We start from the raw sequence: 20,862 nt of genomic DNA, 5'->3' as shown, positions 1-20,862 counted from the left end.
GCATGAGCCACAGTTATTCATCTACAAATTTACTTTTATAAATACTTTTGTATAAAGAAATAATATCTACTGTAATTCATGTTCAGTTATATTGCTTTTACCTTTATTATTAAAAACAAAAACATATTTATGGTTCTCTAAAAGTATACAGCTCTTGTGGTCTCTTGTGAACAATATTTAAATCAGCCCTAGGATGTAGGCACATTGTTATGATTTTAGCTAATTGGCCTAACTTTCTAAATTTTTTCCAGGCATTTAATACATAAGACAGAAAATTAATTATTTTGTTTTCCCAATTTTTACATTATACAATGAATCATTTTGAGTTTCAAATCACTTTTATGAGATAAATGTACACTGCAAGATTATGCCTATTAATTTTTAATCAGTGAAGAATTCATTTGAATTAACTTATGATTATTTCAAAACAAATTGAACATTTCATATAAATCTCAAGTTCAATCTTCATCTTGATTTCACACTCTTGGCTACTGTTATCTTCTAGGTCCATGTTCTGACACAAATACCCTTGTTATCCAACGATATTAAAACTATTGGGAAATCTTTGTCTATTGGAAATATTACATGTAGTTTTATTAGAACATTATAGTTTTTACAATAAAGGAAGTTGAAAATATTTTAACAGAAAACATCTTTCTCCAAATATACTTCAGAGGGCTACCTATTTTAAGTAGATAATAGAATTCTTAATAATATTTGAAGAGGAAAATGCATTCTGTTACTTTCTTTTTTCTATTTTTTATGTTGGTCCTAGGGCTCTAACATTTATGCTACAGCCTATTTGCAGCTTTTTGTATTTTGGGGTTTTGTTGGTTAATTGGAGATAAGAATCTCTAGGACTTTCCTTCCTTGGCTGGTTTTGAACAGCCAATCATCGGATCTCAGACTCCTAAATATCAAGGAGTAACATAGGAGCCACTCATGCTCTGGACATCCCATTACTCATAGTTAAAGATATCCTTCCTGTTTACCTGTTATCATTTGATACTTTGAGCTCTTGCAGGTAAATGTAAAGGATTTGCATTTTGAGAGTATATCAAAGATCATCGTGTCTTTATGACTGTCTTCTTACACATGTTGTCATTGTAAACGAGGCATGTCCATATATGCATAAATACATATGCAGTACAATATTGTTGGCAAATGATCAAGAGTACACTAATGGAGTGTTTTCTCTCTCTCCTTAGTACAGTTAAGCCTATGACTTATTTTGGCCCCTGACCTCAGCAAAGAAAGCTTTACCCATGGCAACAAGCTAGATCAACAAAACCCCACATGTCTAATCTTACTAGGATACTTTTTGGATTGAGTTTCTGATCTCCTATAATTGTGGCACCTATTTAGTTTATCACTTCATCCATAGCCAACCTGGTCCAGCTGCTATGAAACATGTAAATACATCACTGTTGCCAGCACAGGCTGATTGGCATTCATGCTTGAGTGTCTTTTTTATTTTCTCCTTGGCTGCTGGGAGTAGCATGAACAGCACAGAAACTAAAGAGCTTCATCTATTAGGCATGACAGATTTGTATTCAGCGGTAAACGTCTGACCTTGTTCAACTCTCTCATCCATTCCCATCATCCTCTCGCCAGATGAAAGAGGCGGTTTCACTCCTGCTTCCTGGCTGTTGCCTTGGTAACGACAACTGAGTCTGTCTGAGGAAATAACCGATAGAATATGTGGGTAGTGTGATGGGGGGAAGGGGACTACAAACATTCATCATTCACAGAATTGTAAATGAAAGATGCTCAAAAATGAAATTAGAAAATAGCACCAGTCAACCACATTGTTGTGTTCTTACCCAGTCTCCTTTGTAGTTATATTTACATTTTCTCTGTGCATTTGAGCTGGAGACTATAGACTATTGAAGTTCATGGTAAGCATTTCAGTTAGATGATAAATGCAGGTAAGTTTGGAAATGAAATGGGTATTGCTCTAGATGTTGAATTGGTAAATAGAAGTAGATGATTGCAGCAGATAATATCTCAGCAGAAAGATCTTTGTAAGCAAATTTGTAATCTATTCTTCTTGCTTTTTCTCTCCTGGAAGTTATATGCACTTTGAAGTAATTATATGTGGAAAACTATAAACCTCCAAACTGGATTTTTCATTAAGATTTTTGTCACTTTGAGCTCCAACCTCTCCTACCTCAAAGATTCATCAGCATTCTTGTTATGTATTAGATTTCAACAACACATCACAAGGGTGTCAAAAAGTCTAAGAATCTCCATGGAATTCTTAAATTTGCAGTGAAATTTATAGCATCAACTGAAAGTAAGCTCATAAATTGTTCAGTGAAATGTCATTGGAATTTTATAGAATAATTTCAGATTATATGTTAGCATGAACACAAGTAGCTAAAAATGAAAATCTAGTATAAAGGTTTCTGACAGAGAAACCAGAGGATATTTATGTAATATGTTCTACCCCAGATATTTCTAGTGATTATATCCATAGTTTTGTCAAAGGTTTAAATAGCTTTTAAACTATTTCTAAATTGTGTATATTTTCATATTCTAAAATCTTCCATCCTTATATGGAAACTACTTAATCTTGGAAGGCATTAAGTAGAACTGACAAATATCAGTTATAATTGTATATAATAGCTCTAATGTATTCCTATTCTAGAATTCCGTATTAGCATCATTGTGTGATGATTGTATGCACCAGTTATGAATATATGGCTTAGCCGTATTAAAAGAATAACAATTATTTTTGGCAATAGAATTCAGCAAACCTTATTTTTCTGCTTACCAATGAAAACAAAAATCAGACACCTTTACTCTCTTTTAATGTTAGAATAGAATTCCCCATGACAAGTTGTTCCCTAAAAGCTAAATAAAAATTCAATTTAGCTACTACATCCAATGCTCATTTCAAGATATCTACATAGCTACAAATAGTCTGAGAGGTGAGCCGCCCGAGGTCTCTGATCAAAAGCTAGAGAAGTTTAAGTTTACAAGTCTTTGGCAAAACATGCAGCTCAGCATTCTGTTCATATGTCTCTGAGAATCCTGTCTTTCACTGTCTTCACTGAAAAGAGTTCTCTAGGGTATTTTTTGAAATAGAAGTTTTGAATTTTTCTTAGGAGAATGATAGAAGACTATATTAATTTCTGATTGTATACTGTATTGCTACAGCTTCAGTGGGTTTGAAGCATTTTAACTCAAATTCTGGAGGTAGGAGTCTGAAGTCACCCTGAATGGTATGTCTGAATTTCTTGGCTCAGTCCATTTCCTCAAATTACTTGAAACACACTCACTCTGACCTCTTGGTTCTCTTTGAGGGGCCCTGTGTTTGTACAGTGGTCACCAGGACGATCTTGGATGACTACCTTATCTCTGAATCTTTCATTCAGTCACATGTTAGTCTACTTGCATTTTCTGAGGAACAGGAGGTGATTATCTTTCTTACCTTCCATTTACTGAGGTGGCAACATTCTTTACTCTGCTACAAATACAATTTGTTGTAAACTATGTGCCAACTAGACAATAAATATCTCTCAAATGGATAAGATTTAAGAAATACACAGAAACATAAACCAAAGAACACTGTAAGAAAGTACAAGAATGTGTAGCTTTCCATGAGAACTTCACAGGGGATGGGACAGTTACACAATTCTGATCTTCGGATGCAGAGGATATGGGCTGTAAATGCCGACTCACAATCTGCATTGGACCACTTTGTTGTGTGGCCTCTGACTTTTAAAAATCATTTTCCATGGGAAATCCAGAATTGAGGAGAGAAGGTAGAAGTGAAAACATACTGCTGCAGAGATATCAAACTATATGTAATTCAGGGCTGTACTTTACATTGCAGTTATATGCATATGATGAACTCCAGATGTTCCCTCACTTTTTATTCCAATACGTGTAATAGGAAAAATGAAGGGAGGGAGAGAGAAGGAGAGAAGGAGGGAGAGAGAGAGGCAGAATTGAAGGAAAGGAGGGGTTTAGCAGAAAGGTTAGGCAATTGTTTAAGAATCAACTTGCAGTTTATGATATGATAATTATTATTATGCTTCTTACCTTTGATAGCATTACCATAATTACTATTCTAAAAATATCATAAGCAGTTTATAATGAAGTAAAATGTATTAATATTTGGAGTGGTGTGTCTTATACAGAGTATATTTTCAAAAGTATTACAATGCCAAATAACACAGCTAAAATATATGCCAAAAGGAAGAAACAGAAACAGGAGTGAAAGTAAAGCTGAAGCATAAGGTAAAGGGTGGTTCTTATTTTAAAAGTATTTTCAGGTAAACATTTGGGCTTATCTGCCAAAATATTTGAAGGAATGAAAACCTAATATGACAGGCACAGTAAGTATTAGATTGCAGTAATAAATCACTGAGTGGGTTTTATTTTATATTCTATCACATAAGAGTCTAGAGTAGACAATCTTTGCCTCAATTGTATATATCTTCTTTTGCAGTTTCCTTTCTCTTGAATATGTTCTTCCTTTTGATATAAAATGAGACAGGTGACATGTAATGACAGATGGTCACTTCCTGCTGAGTTTTATATCCTGTCCACATTGAATTACTCATTCTACCCTATATGTTAAGCTGATATGCAATTGTGAGGAGGAGGGGGGCGGAAGTGGAGGAGGAGGAAAGGGAGGAGGACACAGAAGAGATGAAGAAAGGAAGGACGAGAAGCAAGGGAATGCTGAGTACGAAAGGAAAAAATAGGAATTAGTTGGAGGAAGAGGGAGAGAGGGAAGTATAGAGAGGCCATGAGAGAGAAGGAAGGGACAAAGGAGAAAGACCAGCTGCTGTGTAGATAACCATTGCTCTCCCAGGCAGCTCTTGGTGCTGCTACTCTGTCCTGCCCAGCTCTTAGGGCTAAAATCTAGTGCAGATGAATGATCTAATTCCAATATTTAGCCTAGAAAAAGCTATAATCAATAGGCTAGGGAAATGAGGAAGTCTGCATAAAGATAGCAAAATGGCCCTTTTTATCACTCACATCAGAAACATTGTCTTCAGGGGTATATTTTGTGGGTTCACTTTTATTTAATTGATGAGATTCAGTACTATCTACACGTGGGTGGTAGAAGAAATGCGTCTGTAAAATCCAGAAGCATTTCCTTCTAATGCAGTTCTAAACTTGTACTGGTTTGAGTGGTTGCTGTTCAACTTCCTGGAGAACAGTGTAATTGGGCTTTATAGGTAAAAATACAGCTGGAACCAACTGAGAGAGGAACAACAACAATCCAGAAATAACTTCAGGAGAGATGACTTTCTAGATGGATAACAGCAGTGGATTTTCTCATGATGCCAGAGGAAATCATGCGAATATTTAGAAAAGCATGAGTTACATACTAGCTGAAAGAGCTAACTGTACATACATAATTATGTACACACACACATACACATACACACACACACACACACCTTCATACCTTCATTAATCTTTGGGGATAGAACCATAAAATAATATACTAAATCCAGATGCTCTTGGGATTCTTTAATAATGATGCTAACCCAAAATACTATTAGGCCTGAAAAAATACAAAAACAAAAACAGGCAAAACAAATCCTGGTGCTGATGGCTCATGCCTGTAATCTTAGCTACTCAGGAGGCTGAGATCTGAGGATCGCAGTTCAATGCCAGTCCAGGCATGAAAGTCCATGAGACTCTTATCTCCAATTAACCACCAGAAAACCAAAAGTAGCACTGTGGCTCAAGTGATAGATCACTAGCCTTGAGCTGAAGAGCTCTGGGACAGCTCCCAGGTCCTGATTTCAAGCTCCATTATCAATCCAAACAACAACAACAACAAAAATGGAGTCAAGGTATGTAGTCAAAATGCTTGGCTTCCCCTTGGACTCTTTAGCTAAGAAAACACAGCATAAGACTCGGATCTTCTCAATAACTCTGTTGTTCTTTGTTCCACAGCTCTCCTCCCAAGATAGGGGAAACATGGAATCTTGACACTGAGACATTGTCTTTACCTGAATTGCCATCAAGGTCTTGGTGATTCTCTAGGAAAAAAAAAATGGAGTGACATTACCTCAACATGATATTGATTTCTCTCCTCTTGGCATGTAAAGTCCCAAGTGTTCCACTGACCCATTACGTGAGCCTGTAATTACTCCAGGAGCTGGGAATGAAAAGGGCATATCTCTTCTGTTTCCAGGAACTGACAGACTAGGGTATAAGCAGGCCCTGCATTAAGGCAAGTCTCTCGGGAGAGCTTAAAGACTCCCAAGCTTGACTTCTGCATTTTTTGTGTCAATAGAGGTCAGGCTCATTACCAATATGGAATTGGCGAATGATCTCGAAGTGACTTTGTCATAATGATACATCCTAATGTTCACATTAGAAACACAGACACAGAAAATATAATTGGTATAATTAGCTAGTTTCCTCTCTCTTTAGAATACCACTAGTGTGTACCTCTTTCATATTTTTAAAAAAGGGATAATGTATTCTTGATGCTTTTGAGAGTTAACTGGTGGTTCACAAGCTATTTATAAGGACATATTCATTTTTTATTAGCTTGCATTAGTTATACAGGAGGTGATTTCTTTGTTACCTCTCTCATCATGTTTACAAGGTATTCCAATCACTTCAAATTCCAAATTCATTTTTAAAAGTGTTTTTAAATGAAACAAGTAATTATTGCATGCTTTGTTTGTATTCCTGATGAGGAGTAGACTTTGTAATTCATGAAATCCATTTCCACACTCTGCAAGGTGCCCTATGCATTATATTAAATGGCCTCAGTCTAATTTTTTTAAGTCTAATTTTTTTAAGTCTGCATTCCTAAGTAATGACAAAGCTGTAGTCTTCTGCATGAGCTTAGCTCCCTCAATTGGGTAGACGGCTAAGCTGATTTTTAAAGTTAATTATGGTGCAGAGAAATCTAAAGGTCAGACCTTGTCTGTTTTCCTGGCTTGCTCAATACCATGGGCATATGAACCCCAGATAAATCCCTTAACTGCTGACCCAACTAATAATTTCCCTGTACACCTTAACCTATTTCTTTTCCAGAGTGTTTTTGGAGTCTTTAGTGTGCTTTAGGGTCTTCAGTATAGATTATTACAAACATGTCATCTACAACCTTCCATTGAGACCCTTTCAGAATTTCAAATTAACTATGAGGCTGTATTTTCTGCAATATGGCCCCCAAGTTATCTTTGTATTTCACAAAATAGCCTGGATTATTTCAGTTTATCTTTACTGATCAAGGAGAATATTAAAATTTTGAAAGTATTGAGAAAAATGATAATGCTTAGGGTTAATTAAGGATTGCTAGTTCTCAGTTTTGCAGATCTTTATTTATTCATTCATTTGATCCTGCATTTGTTTGTGCAATGATTCTGTGTTTTTTTTTTTTTTTGTTTTTTGAGTACTACTATGGGAATACATCACCTTGCTAAATTTCAGGAGCTGCAAAAGTGCAAGAGGCTTATAGCCTTCAGAGATTACTTATAATCTGAACTAAAATCCAAGGTTCAGCTTTTCTCTATGAATGAGGAAACAAGCACGCACACCTTATGTAATTTAAGATGGCATAAGTCTGAGGACATTTAAATGGGAACAGGTCATACAAGGATTAGAATCCAGCACAGTATTAGAAACCATATAAATGGTGTTTATTAAGGTTACACATCTCTTTTTCAAAAGTAACTCCATGTGCTCACATGCAATTCAATTAATGTGATAGCATTCTATAAAAATTTGTAGGAATTATTTATACTAAAACAGCATAAAAAATGAACACAATAGATAACTAATAAAACTTACATAGCTGGGCCGGGAGTTTGGCCTACTGATAGAGTGCTTGCCTAGCATGCACGAAGACCCAGGTTCAATTCCTTGGTGCCACACACACAGAAAAAAACCAGAAGTGGTGCTGAGGCTCAGGTGGTAGAGTTCTAGCCTTGAGAAAATCCAAGGACAGTGCTCAGGCCCTGAGCTCAAGCCCAGGACTGGCAAAAAAACAAAAACAAAAAAATTAGGTAGCTCCTAATAAATCAGTTTTCCAAATATGACTTCTATTGTGACTCAAAAATGTATGATCTTTTGAGGATTATTACTTTTCTACTTTAAATTTATAGGTTCTTATACTGCCAAATATATTTTTTAAATGGGTATGGTAGTACCAAACTGTAATCATAGCACTCAGAATGCTGAGACAAAAAGGTTACATGTTCAGTGTCAGTTAGGCCTATATGATTCATATAAAATCTGTTTCTACAAAACAAAAACTAAGTGCTAGTGATTGTACACAGAGATTCCCTTCCTGAACACTTGTTTGTTCAACATGTCATTCAAACTATGATGTAAAAATCAATGTTAATAAATTAATTTAAAAAAAGGATGGAAGGTGGGGAGGTGAAAGAGAGGAAGGAAGGAAGGAAGGAACAGAGGAAGGAACAGAGGAAGGAAGGAAGGTCTTGTGTAGATATTCATACAGTAGTTGATTTCCTTTATATTTTTCTTTTTTTCCTTTTTCATATATTTTTATTGTAATTAATAGAAGGGTTACATGATATTTGCCAGATAGAAGGTGCATTAATCCCCATACATTGATACCCTTTCACATGTCATGATCCCCATTTCCCTCCCTCCCACCCCCATGCCTCGTTTTGTTTTCCCCCCTTCCCTATCCAATTTCAAATAACCAAATACAAATATATCCGATATATCAGGTAACAAAGTGGGATACTGTAACAATATGAGATAACCAAGGGACAGCAAAAGAGATGAGAGATTACATAGTACATTAAGGACAACAATCAATCATTATATGGCTTTTGTTTCTAAATCCTAGAGGTCCTTTCATTTAGCGTCATACCATATGGCCTTATGTATCTAGGTTTTGCTCTATTGCAAATCTCTGCTAGGAGAGCCCAAGGTTTCTACTGATTATGACAAATGAGGGAAACCATTGAGCCTAAGTTCCTTTGAGTCTGGCTTACTTCACTTAATATGATTTTTTTCTAAGTCTTTCCATTTCCTAATAAGTGGGGTGATGTCGTTCTTTCTGACAGCAGCATAGAATTCCATTGTGTACAAATAACACATCTTGTTGAACCATTCATCAACTGAGGGACATCTAGGTTGGTTCCATATCTTTGCTATGGTAAATAGTGCTGCAACGAACATCGTTGTGCTAGTGGATTTAGTGTGTCCTTGTTTCTGGATGGTTGGGTAAATGCCAAGTAGTGGAATTGCTGGGTCATAGGGGAGCTCTATGTTTAGTCTTCTGAGGCACTGCCATACTGCTTTCCATAGTGGTTGAACGAGTTTGCACTCCCACCAACAGTGTAGTAGTGATCCCTCCTGGCCACATCCCCTCCAGCATCTGTTGTTATTAGATTTCTTGATCCTGGCCATTATAACTGGAGTGGGTTGGAATCTTAGAGTTGTTTTGATTTTCATTTCTTTTGAGACCAGAGATGTTGAGCATTTCCTCATGTGTCTATAGGCCATTTTTGTTTCTTCTTCAGAGAAGACTCTCTTTAAGTCTTTGGCCCATCTTTTATTGGGATGGTTGTTACTTTGGAGATTCAGTTTTTGGAGCTGTTGATATATTTTAGATATGAGGCCTTTGTCCATTGTATGGTTGGTGAAGATCTTATCCCACTCTGTAGGCTTCCTAATTAATTTACTAGCTATGTCCTTTGCCATACAAAAGCTCTGCAGTTTAATGCAGTCCCACTTATCCAGCCTTTTTCTGATTTGTTGTGATTCTTGGTCCTTATTAAGAAAGTTTCAACCTGTGCCAAGGAGGCCTAGTGTATCTCCTATTCCTTCTTGTAAAGTTTTCAGTGTGTCTTGTTTTACCTCAAGTTCTTTGATCCATTTGGAGTTAATTGTAGACTAAGATCAAACAGGATTCATCACAGGGAGGCAAAGCTGGTTCAACATATGCAAATCAAGTTTGTTGTCCTTAATGTACTATGTTATCTCTCATCTCCTTTGCTGTCCCTTGGGTATCTCATATTGTTACAGTACCTCACTTTGTTATCTGATATATTAAATTTATTTGTATTTGGTTATTTGAAGTTTGATAGGGAAGGGGGGAAAACCAAGATGGGGGGGGTGGGGGGGGAGAGTAATGGGTACCAAGACATGTGAAAGGGTATCAATATATGTGAATTAATGCACCTTATATATGGCAAATATCATGTAACCCTTTTATTAATTACAATAAAAAAAGAAAAAAGATAATTCATCACATCAACAGGAACAAGGACAAAAATCACAAGATTGTCTCAATAGATGCAGAGAAAAGGCATTTGACAAGATCCAACACCCCTTTATGTTAAAAGCTCGGGAGAAACTAGGAATCCATGGAACATTTCTCAATATAATAAAGGCTGTGTATGACAAACCTACAGCTAGTTTTATACTTAATGGAGAAAAGCTAAAGCCATTCCCTCCAAAATCAGGAATGAGACAAGGATGCCCACTCTCTCCACTCCTCTTTAACATAATATTAGAATTCCTAGCCAGTGCAATAAGGCAAGAAGCAAGCATAAAGGGGATCCAAATAGGGAAAGAGGAAGTAAAACTTTCCCTCTTTGCAGATGACATGATTCTGTATTTAAAGAATCCTATAGACTCTACTCCCAAGCTCCTTGAGCTGATTCAAAACTTTGGAAGGGTAGCAGGGTATAAAATTAACCCTCAAAAATCAACTTCCCTCCTCTACGCCAACAGTGAGAGGAACAAGGCAACAATCAGGAAAGCAACTCCTTTTGCAATAACCTCAAAGAAAATAAAGCAGCTAGGAATTAACTTAACTAAGAATCCTTTATATTTTTCAACTGTGTAAATTTAATCAACTCATTATGTTGATTCATTTGTCATTGTTTAACTAGAGCAATAAATGTAGGCATAGAACAACCATGTAGAATGAAACTAGAGTTCACTGAGGCAAGTGAAGAATGGATCTGACTTACAGATTTTAGAGGATGAATAAAGTACTCAAATGAAAAATGACACTTTAAGGCAGTCTTTTCTGTTGTTTTGTTGTTGTTTGTGTTTGCTTTGTTTTGTTAAGCATCTGGTTTGTGCAGGTCAGAGCTGGAGGAGGCCAGTCCTGGCTATAGGGGTCTAAACTGCCCTGAATTCCCTTCACAGTCTTGCTGTCTGTTGAAAGCAGAGCACATGGGATAATTGTAACACACACACACACACACACACACACACACACACACACACACACACACACACACACAGAGTTTACCAAACAATTTCTATGGCTATTTTTTTCTTTCTTTCTGTTTCAAAGCATAGTAATTTTTATTGTATTTTATTTTCAGGATAATGTATAGAGGGGTTACAGTTATATTTGTCAAGTAATGGGTACATTATTTCTCGAAACTTGATACCCCTTCTCATGTATTTGTCCCTTTTCCCTCCCCCAATCCCTCCCAATCATCTTATTTTCCCCTTCCCTTCCCTATTTCAAATAAATAAGTATATGTACAATATACAAAGGTAACAAAGTCAGATACAGTAACCACATGAGAGTAACTGTAAGTGGAAAAAAAGGGAAAAGAAATAACTTCACCAAGTACATTAACAACAACAATCACCAAAATAAACCTCTTGTTTCCATATCTTAGCACTCATTTTGTTTAGTCTCATCCTGTATGACCATATGTACATAGGTTTTGAGCTATTGTGATCCTCTGCTAGGAGAATCGTAGATGTGTACTAATGATGTTTCCATTTCCTTACGAATGGTGCAATGTCATTCTTTCTCATAGAATTCTATTGTGAGTTATTAGCACATCTTCTTGATCCATTCATCTACTGAGGGACATCTGGGTTGGTTCCGTATCTTAGCTTTGGTAAATAATGCTGCAATGAACATCATTGTGCTAGTAGCTTTAAGTATGCCCTTGTTTCTGGACATTTGGGTAAGTGCCAAGGAGTGGCATTGCTGGGTCATAGGGGAGCTCCATGTTTAGTCTTTTGAGGACCCTCCATACTGCTTTCATAATGGAAATTAGCAACAATTTCAAAGGCTTAAGTAAAGTAGTGATTAGTGTTGCTGATTTTCTTCTTGCTGTAGACTCCAGAGTGACTCAGTATGGAAATGATGTATACTACGTGGCCTGTGGATTCGGTAAATCATAGAATTTAACTTTGGGTTGAGGACTTTTAAAATTGGGTTAGGTCATGGTACTGAGTGATTTTTCATATTTGCCTCCTTGATGTTTTTGATAATATTTTGAGGTATCATATAATCTTGTAACATTACTTCTTTTTGCTATTGAATTTATGTTGAATGTAGCACTACTTTTGGAAATGAAATTAAGTATAGATTATTGAACAAGTGAGCACATGGCAGAACTTTCCCTTCTGTCTTACAGTCCAATGCTCCTGTTATAGCATTTGAAATCTAAGTGTTCTTAAGTGCTAACAGGAAGAATTAGCTCATTTCTAGCTACTTTTATCTATGCATTCTCTCAAGGAAATCCTATGGAAATTCAACTTAACCTTCTAACACAAAATTAATGTGCCACAAGAGAGGATACAAAGAAAAGATATACTAATTCTCCTCTCAGATTATGTAAATACATTCAAGTTTTCATGCATACTAAAATGGGTTAGCAATCATAATTTTAAATACTACTAGAAATGGCACCATTTAGAGATTTATAATTAAATGTGTTCGTGTATTAATTGGCATGTTTAGAATTTCAGATCTTGGATAAATAAGGTGAGAAGATTCTGTGCGTAGAATGCCATATGTCTGAGGGACATGTGTCTTTCTGAGGTTGTGCCTTTCCATTGAATTGCCTTAGGATGCAGTGTGGATTTGATTAAGAAACCTGAGATATGCCTTGAGATACATGGTTAAAGCTATAGGAACTGCAAGACATTTTCATCAAAAACTGAAAATATTCAATTCTTGTGTTATTCCAGCAGCCATTGAATTCATGCTCATTTGTTTTCTGAGATTCTTTATCTCTAACACATCATATCTCCAGCATATCCAGCTCTGGATCCACAAATTGTCTTCTATTATAAGCCCTACACTAAAAAAGGCTGTATATTTACTTATGTTTGGTTCAATGTCTTTCAAACTAAACAAGTAGGATCCAATTTTAGTTTAAAATATAAATATTATTTCACTAAATGAATTGCTTGAAAAAAGAGTTGTGATCATATTGACACCCTTGCTAAATAAAGTACATTGCATAACATGATAAATTAGGTGATATCACTCATCCAATCTGGTTTCCTGGCACTATCATATCCCATTTTTATAAGACATTTTTCTCAGCCTGGAAAGCAGAATGCATTTGTTTTTTGTAGGCAATGGATTCTTTTTTATCAGCTTCTGACAATTTGTAGTCTCACACTCTTGCTTTCTGCTGTCATCCCTGTCTGAAAGAATCATTTTAGTATGACCAACTTTGTATATTTGCTAGGGTGTCCGGGGCATTTTTGTCTGGGTACCTTCTGCATCTTTTGCACCCCCTTCCGTACTTGCCTGTGATGAGAGATGAGGGAATCATCTGAGAAACAAGAGTGGCTAGGATGCTTGAAACTCTAGCCTGGCTTTGCTAGATTTCTGTCATTTTTTTATATTGTTTCATGGTGGCAGTTTCATTGGTATATGAGAGCCCTGAGATATCACTTAGGGAAAGCTAATAAAAATCCTTGACAGATCAAACTTTTCTATTTCTTTCTATTGAACTTTTTGGCAATTAGGCTTGATGGGTTAAGACTCAGGGGAGTTATTTTATTTCCCATCGGTGGCTTAAACTAGATTCTGAGCTGAAGACAAGTAAATTCTTAGCACATCTTGCCTTGTGTACATGATGAGTAGAATGTCCTGCTTTCTGCCCTAGTTTGGTTGATATTTGCCCTTGGAATCCTTTTGTCTCTGGGCAAGATACAGACTGGTTGTCTGTATAGTTTTTCATTGAAAGCAGACACTTTGAACACATTATACTCTCCAGGCCTTTAACACACTCTTACTTGCCTTAAAATATCTGTTCGAGCTGGATTGCATTGGTATATGCCTAAAATTCTGGCTATTCAGGAGATTGAGATCTGATGATCACAGTTAAAGCCAGCCCAGCCAAGAACATCTGTAAAACTCTTATCTCCAAATAACCAGTCCCTGAAAAAGTCAGAAGTGGAGTTGTGTTTCAAATGGTCTAGTGTTGAACGCTAACGCTCAGGGACAATGCCCAGGCCCTAAGTTCAAGCCCAAGGACCATAATTGAATCAAATTTTAAAATAAAATCTATAGATCAGATGAACAAAAATCCATTACTGTTATTTTCCTTCTTAACTTCTGAAACATACTTTTGAGTTTTATGGTCCTACACACAATTAAAAATCTCTGTTCAGTGAATATTGACTTGTATGAGTACCTGATGTGGCTTGGCCATGTGAAAGGTGAAAATTCATTCTGGGACTTATAAATAAGATTGCAAACTGAAGTTCTAACATGAAAGACTTTAAGTGAAAATCAAAAAGGCATTGATACAAATGTATTGTACTCATAACATTGACTTGCTGAATAGAAACCACATTTTGTAACTACTTAAAAATTAATAAAAGTAAAGATTAATCACTTACAGAAGTTGAAAAATATCTACAGACAGTCATTTACTCACAACATGTGGTAGGATTGTGAGATTGTTCTATCTCCTTGCTGACATCTTCTGTGCTCTTAATTTGGGCGGAATTTTCTGGTCTTTCCAATGGAATATTGCTCAAATACTGAACTCCAGGCATAAAATTGAATATGATAGTTCTTTATGCCTATAATCTTTGCTTCACAATTTTACTCGAATGGAAAGATATGTATATATATATGATATATATATATGATATATATATAAATGACAGAAGAGGAGAAGAGAGGGGAAGGAAGGGGAGGAAAGAGGAAATGAGAAGAGGGGGAGGGGAGTAAGGGAGGTAGAAAGAAGAGAGAGGGAATGAGAAAAGAGGAGGTAGACAGAGGGAATGAGACAAAGGGAAAGTGAGAGTGAGGAAAGAAGAAGGGAGAAAGAGAAGGCAAGGAAGGGAGAAATTGAGGGAGAATGGAAAACTGAAGGAGAAAGGGCAGGGAGGGGAGAGAAAAAAATACAAAGGAAGAAGAGAGGAGGAGAGAATAGCTTTATCACTAACTTTAACCCCTCTCTACATACATACACTGACTTAGAAAGCACTTCCAGGTGGCTAGGTAATTTAATAAAGAAAATATTCTTACACAAGTTAGCATATTCATTCATGTTAACAAGACTTTCTACACCATAAGGGGATGGGGTTTTAACTAGTGAGTACTAATGATTATAAATTGTACCTGAAAGATATCTAGAGAGTTAGGTTTATTGTTTTCCTATAATTTTTATGTTCAAAATATTTATTAAATCTTGTTTTATTTAACTTTCTATTTTACCTTGTGTTTCAATTCTGGATAATTAGCTTCTTTATTTTGGGTGACTTATATATTAATCCCATTTTCTATTTCACTTTTTGTTTGTTTTTCTCCTTACTACCCTAATCAGTAGAGGAGTAATGGTTCAGAACAAAAATTAATTAACTTTTACCCAAGCATAAAACTCAAAGTATGTTTCAGACATAACTTTATAGTAATGGAATTTTGTTTATGTGATCTATAGATTTTATTTTTAATTTTGATTCCAGTATAATTTAATGTAATGTTAAAGTGATGATATGAGGATGTCTCTCTTGAGCAACAAGCACGTGACTTTCAGTTGGGTGTGCATATATGTACTAAATTGAACATTTGTCAACCTCGGTAGATGATGTCAACCAGGGAGCCACAATAACTCATTTAGATTAATATTCAGTATTCATGCACATTATTCTACATTCTTATAAATATTTTCAGTACCTTTACTTTTAGCTGTTATTATGGATGAATATAGTATCTACCATGGTTTGAACTTGAAATTCCCTAGAAGGCTTCTGAGTCCCCAAGTGATGGTACAGTTAAGAAGTGACTGGATGAAGAGGGCCCCTCAATCATCCATGGATCTGCCCATTGATGAGTTCATAGCTCAACTAACTACCAGCACTGGAGCTTCACAGGAAGAAGTAGGTTAGTGGTGGCCTACTTGTGCAGATTCCACCTTGTTCCCAGCAGGCTCCATTCCAGTGAGCTGAGAATGTTCATCTTTTGTCAGTAATTATTTTTGAAAATGATGTTTAAGAAAGCATATTAAAATCTAGAAATATGCCATCTTTCCCTAAATGAAATCACAGGGCTCTTAGCATGGAATTATAGAGTTTGAGATAACTAAAAAATAAAGATTGGACTTTATTTTATATTGCTGCTTATTCACTTTGTGCAGCACACACATGCATGCACACACATTATACTATTGAATACATATATGTGCATATACATACAATAGTATATATGTTCATATATATCTATCAAACATCTAACTAGCTATATCTGCTGTATGCTTATGTGTGTGTGTGTGTGTGTGTGTGTGTGTGTGTGTGTGTGTGTGTGTAATACATAATTAGAAGGTATAACTTCATGGGCTAACTTCATGCCTATTCATAGGTCCTAATCATCAAATTATTGTCTTTCAAAGCTAAGTATGATGCCACCTCATACTCAAGACCTCACATTTTCTTCTCACTGAAAATAGGGTTTCTTGGAGTTTTCTCTTTGCCTCTTACTTTCATTTCATACTACTTCTTCACTGTGTTAAAAAGAAAAGAAAAGAAAATTCTGGGAAGGAATCCAGGGATTTATGCATCATTTTGTTTGTTGGTCGTTTTTGGTGCTGGTCCTAGGGCTTCTACTCAGGGCCTACTTGCTGTCCCTGAGCTTTTCTGCTCTCGGATGGCTTTCTACCACTTGAGCCATATTGTCATTTCTAGCTTTTTTGCTGTTTATGCAGAGATATGAATCTCACAGTCTTTCCTGCCTATGCTCAATCCCCAAATCTCAATCATCTAAATAGCTAGGATTATAGTTGTGAACCATTGGATCCCAGCTCTTTTTTAAAATTTTTATTAATTGCATTTTATTGTTGGAATGATGTATAGAGGGGTTATAGTTACATTCATCATGTAGTGGATACATTACTTATTGAACATTTATAACCCTTCCCATGTTTTTCAAGCTCTGTAGCACCATCAAGCAGATTTGACTTAAACTTTCCTCCATTTATGTTTTCTAGTGATTCTCAATTCTATGTAAAGGATATCATAAGTTGCATAGTTTGTAATTGCAGGGAGCAAAATCTTATTTGTTGTATGCATTTCTTAGCTTATTTCTAAATAGGTCTAAATATGTTAACACTGAAAGTTCTAAAACTACTTGCTTCTTAGAAATACTACAGCTTCAGTTACACTATTGAAATGATTGAAAATGTTGATATATTAGACATATGCTCATATTTCACAAAAATAATCATTCTTCTTGACTGAAATTTTGAACCAGTTTACACTGTATGATATGATAGTACATGATCCTATCACAAGGATGATCCTTTGTAGTATTAATATATGTTAATGTGAAATAGAAAAACAACAAATACACAGTAAAATCTAAAGCAACAGTTAAGCTTAGAGCCAATTTAAAGTGTGACTTCTTTTTACTTAGTTATGGCAAATAAAATAATCCACTCTAATATCACTATTTTACTCACAAACGAGGATTTTCATGACCTCAGAATGTAATTTTGCTCCTCCACAGAACAATAGCTTGTTTAAATTGCTTTCAAAGAGGAAGATGAATCTCATTTCATGAGGTTTAGATACTCAGTCTTCATTCTGAGTGCTTACATTGACAGAATAAATATGTGTCCATTTTCTCAATTTTCCTCTGCAAAAAATTTTCCTCTGTAACCCTTGTGGAATTAAACAACTTCATATTCAGTAGAAACTCAAAAGATAATGAAGCAGAAGACAAATCAGAAAATGGAAATTCAGCTCATCTCCAGTCATTTTAGATGTTTTTAGTTGCTTTGCAATTTGTAGTTTCAATGGCTGAAAAATTTCTCAAATGCTTCATTGTTTCACTGCTCTACTAGGACATGAAAACTGTGTTATAAGGAGCAAAAGAAGAAAACACTCATTTTTATCCTGACCTAATCATTGATTTAAACAGGTACTGAAGTCTGTTTTCACTCTTGCTTTTGACATGCATAAGGAACTCTACAATGGATTTAGAGGTTGATGTAGGAAAACACTTTTTCCCCAAATTGTTTAACTTTCACTTTATTTATATTGGGGTTATATTTGAAAAATGTGGGACATGATGAAGCTACTAAATAGAAAAAAAAAGTATTTGGACCCCAGTCTGATTAATCATTAAACACATACATCCCTGTTAAGAATTGGTGTCTATACAGTAATTAAATTTGACTATCTAAAAGAATTTATAAGAGGGGCCGGGAGTTTAGCCTAGCGGTAAAGTGCTTGCCTAGCATGCACGAAGACCCGGGTTCGATTCCTCGGTACCACATACATAGAAAAAAGCCAGAAGTGGTGCTGAGGCTCAAGTGGTAGAGCTCCAGCCTTGAGAAAGTCCAAGGACAGTGCTCAGGCCCTGAGCTCAAGCCCAGGACTGGCAAAAAAAAAAAAAAAGAATTTATAAGAATAATCTAGAAACTATCTGTGGACTGAGCCTACCCTTTCACTAATTAAAAAGAACTGGAGACACAGTCATTAGGTGCTTGAGAAACAGCCTTGGAATTATGGGAAAACTTTCTATTTTTCTTCCCATTGGAGAAGATTCTGTGGAAGATGTTATTCACATTCAGAAGATTGCTGGGCAGAATAAGTTCCAAGATACTGACACTCTTTACTATTTTCAAATGTTTTGAGTTTTCAACAATCAGTTATATAACTGTTTGGCATATTAATAATCATTACTTACAGGTCTTGTCACTTATTTCCAAATTGAAATTAGAATATTGATTTATACCTCTAAAAGCCCCTAAAAAATCACTCTCTCATTTTCATTCTTGCTCATAACTGATTCACACACTCAATAATATTCAGGATCTGTATCATAAGAGATTTTCTTTCAAATGAGCTTCCAGGGCTCCACTGATTCAAAAAAAAAATCCAATTAAAGGTGTATTTTGAAAGTTAAACTAAACTCAACAAATAGTACATTTCTGAGTGCTCACTTGCAAACAATGTAAGGGAAGGTTAAAGAAGTTAATGTATATTTTATTGTTTTTTTAAATATTTATATGGAATGAAAATTCAGTGGGTTAAAATATTTTATTCAAAGTCTGCTGAGAGCGTAAACGATAGTACATGGAAGATTCATTTTCGTGCAGTTCAATATGATATACTAACTCCATCCCAATACCAATGAGAGGTTATAGTGATTTAATGGTGGATGTGATCATTTATTTAGCTTATATTTACTTTCCTATTGGAGCATTCTGAATTTACAACTACATAGCATTCATTATTAACCTCAGTCTCTTTTTCACTAAATCAGATCCTGTTACTCCTTTTCCCCTATTGTTGGTTTGCATTTATTTTGTAAACACCATTGTTGACCTCCATAGTAAATGGAAGCAGAAGTTGAGCTTATACCAGACAAACACACATTATTATTAGAAAACTTAGAATGCAGGTTATTTTTACAATTCTTCAAACAAAAGCCTTGATTCCCATCAAAACCTGCATTACACTTGTCAACAACAAATGGATAGTAAGTGTCAGAGGTGAAATGGATAATCTATTGTCCATATTTCTTTTTACTGGGAAACTTACACATTTGTGACCCATTGGTCTCATTTTCTGCTTTCTTATGTATTATTTTGCTGGTCCTCTGTCAATATGACAAAATACCAAGATTTTTCTTTTAAGTGTCTAAGGGGAAAATTTGATTTCCATTTTCAGAATTTTCAGTTCATGTTCTCTTCACCCTGCTGAGCACCTTAAGTTGGCTAAGAAGTAGAGAGAAAGAAAATAAGCAATGTCAACACTTCAAGGTCATACCTCCAGGTGTCTAACTCCCTTCTAGTAGTCACCTCTAAATCTCTTGTTGCCTTCCAATAACACTACAAGCTAGTGATCAAGGCCTGAAGGCCTGAATAAAAGATCTTTAGGGACATTTAAGAACCAAGCCATAATATTTCTCACCTATATCTACTGTATTCAAGTTACATCTTCTCTGTGGCTCAATTTTTTTTTTAATTCTGAATTTTCCTTCTATCTGAACTGCAAACAGGGCATTAAAGACATGGAAATCAATTCCTAAGTGAGGAAAGAAGACTAGGTCCAATCTTTCACATTTCAACCTTATGGATAATCTATTCATGTTTATGATAGATTATCATCTGACTCTAGAGCACTTTAGAGTTCTCTTCTCAAATGGGTTAAAACCATTACACCCTGGTTTGAGATGGATAGATGCTGGCCAATTTCTCAGGTGCCACCTTTTCTATGTTCCTGTGGAAAACTATTGGCTTCATTTTGATGATTTCTTTAAATGGTAGTGTCCCCAGTTTTAAAAACACCCCTTTTCTGGCTAAATAGCATGGGTTTGGTTGCTGTTGTTGTTTTTAATCTCTCCAATATGCTTCCTGCTCGTCTCACTGCTAACCTGGTAAAAAGCATCTGCTAACAGTTCTGCTTGAAATTGTCCAAATTTTCCTCCTGTCTTGAAATTTCCTCCACAAAACTAGTCTATTACTTTTAAATTTAGAAACACTTTAAGTATCTCAACACAGCAGACATAGACAAACACTTTGCCACAATAATGCATTGCTTATAGTTCAGCTTCCACTAGAATCCTATTTCTATCTAAAACTCTGTGAGCAGTCTTAACTATTTCTATTCGCATTTTAGTTCTTCTGAGCACTTACTGGAATCCTCCACTAA

At 35.6% G+C, this 20,862-nt stretch overlaps 1 protein-coding gene and 1 long non-coding RNA gene across 2 annotated transcripts in view; one reads left to right on the top strand and one right to left on the bottom strand.

Moving 5' to 3' along the window:
- The window catches only part of LOC150049663 (uncharacterized), a 54,793-nt gene extending 53,140 nt beyond the window's left edge, over nucleotides 1-1,653 (bottom strand). The window contains exon 1 of the long non-coding RNA XR_016538816.1: nucleotides 1,573-1,653. This is a non-coding gene — a long non-coding RNA (uncharacterized LOC150049663). The remainder of the gene's footprint in view (nucleotides 1-1,572) is intronic.
- Nucleotides 1-20,862, top strand: part of Dcc (DCC netrin 1 receptor) — a 934,207-nt gene that overhangs the window by 569,849 nt on the left and 343,496 nt on the right. The gene's annotated exons all lie outside the window — the stretch shown is intronic.

This window comes from Megascapheus bottae, chromosome 19, assembly GCF_031878675.1.
Source record: "Megascapheus bottae isolate mThoBot1 chromosome 19, mThoBot2.hap1, whole genome shotgun sequence".
Taxonomy (NCBI): Eukaryota; Metazoa; Chordata; class Mammalia; order Rodentia; family Geomyidae; genus Megascapheus; species Megascapheus bottae.
This window is presented reverse-complemented; position numbering and strand designations above follow the sequence as displayed.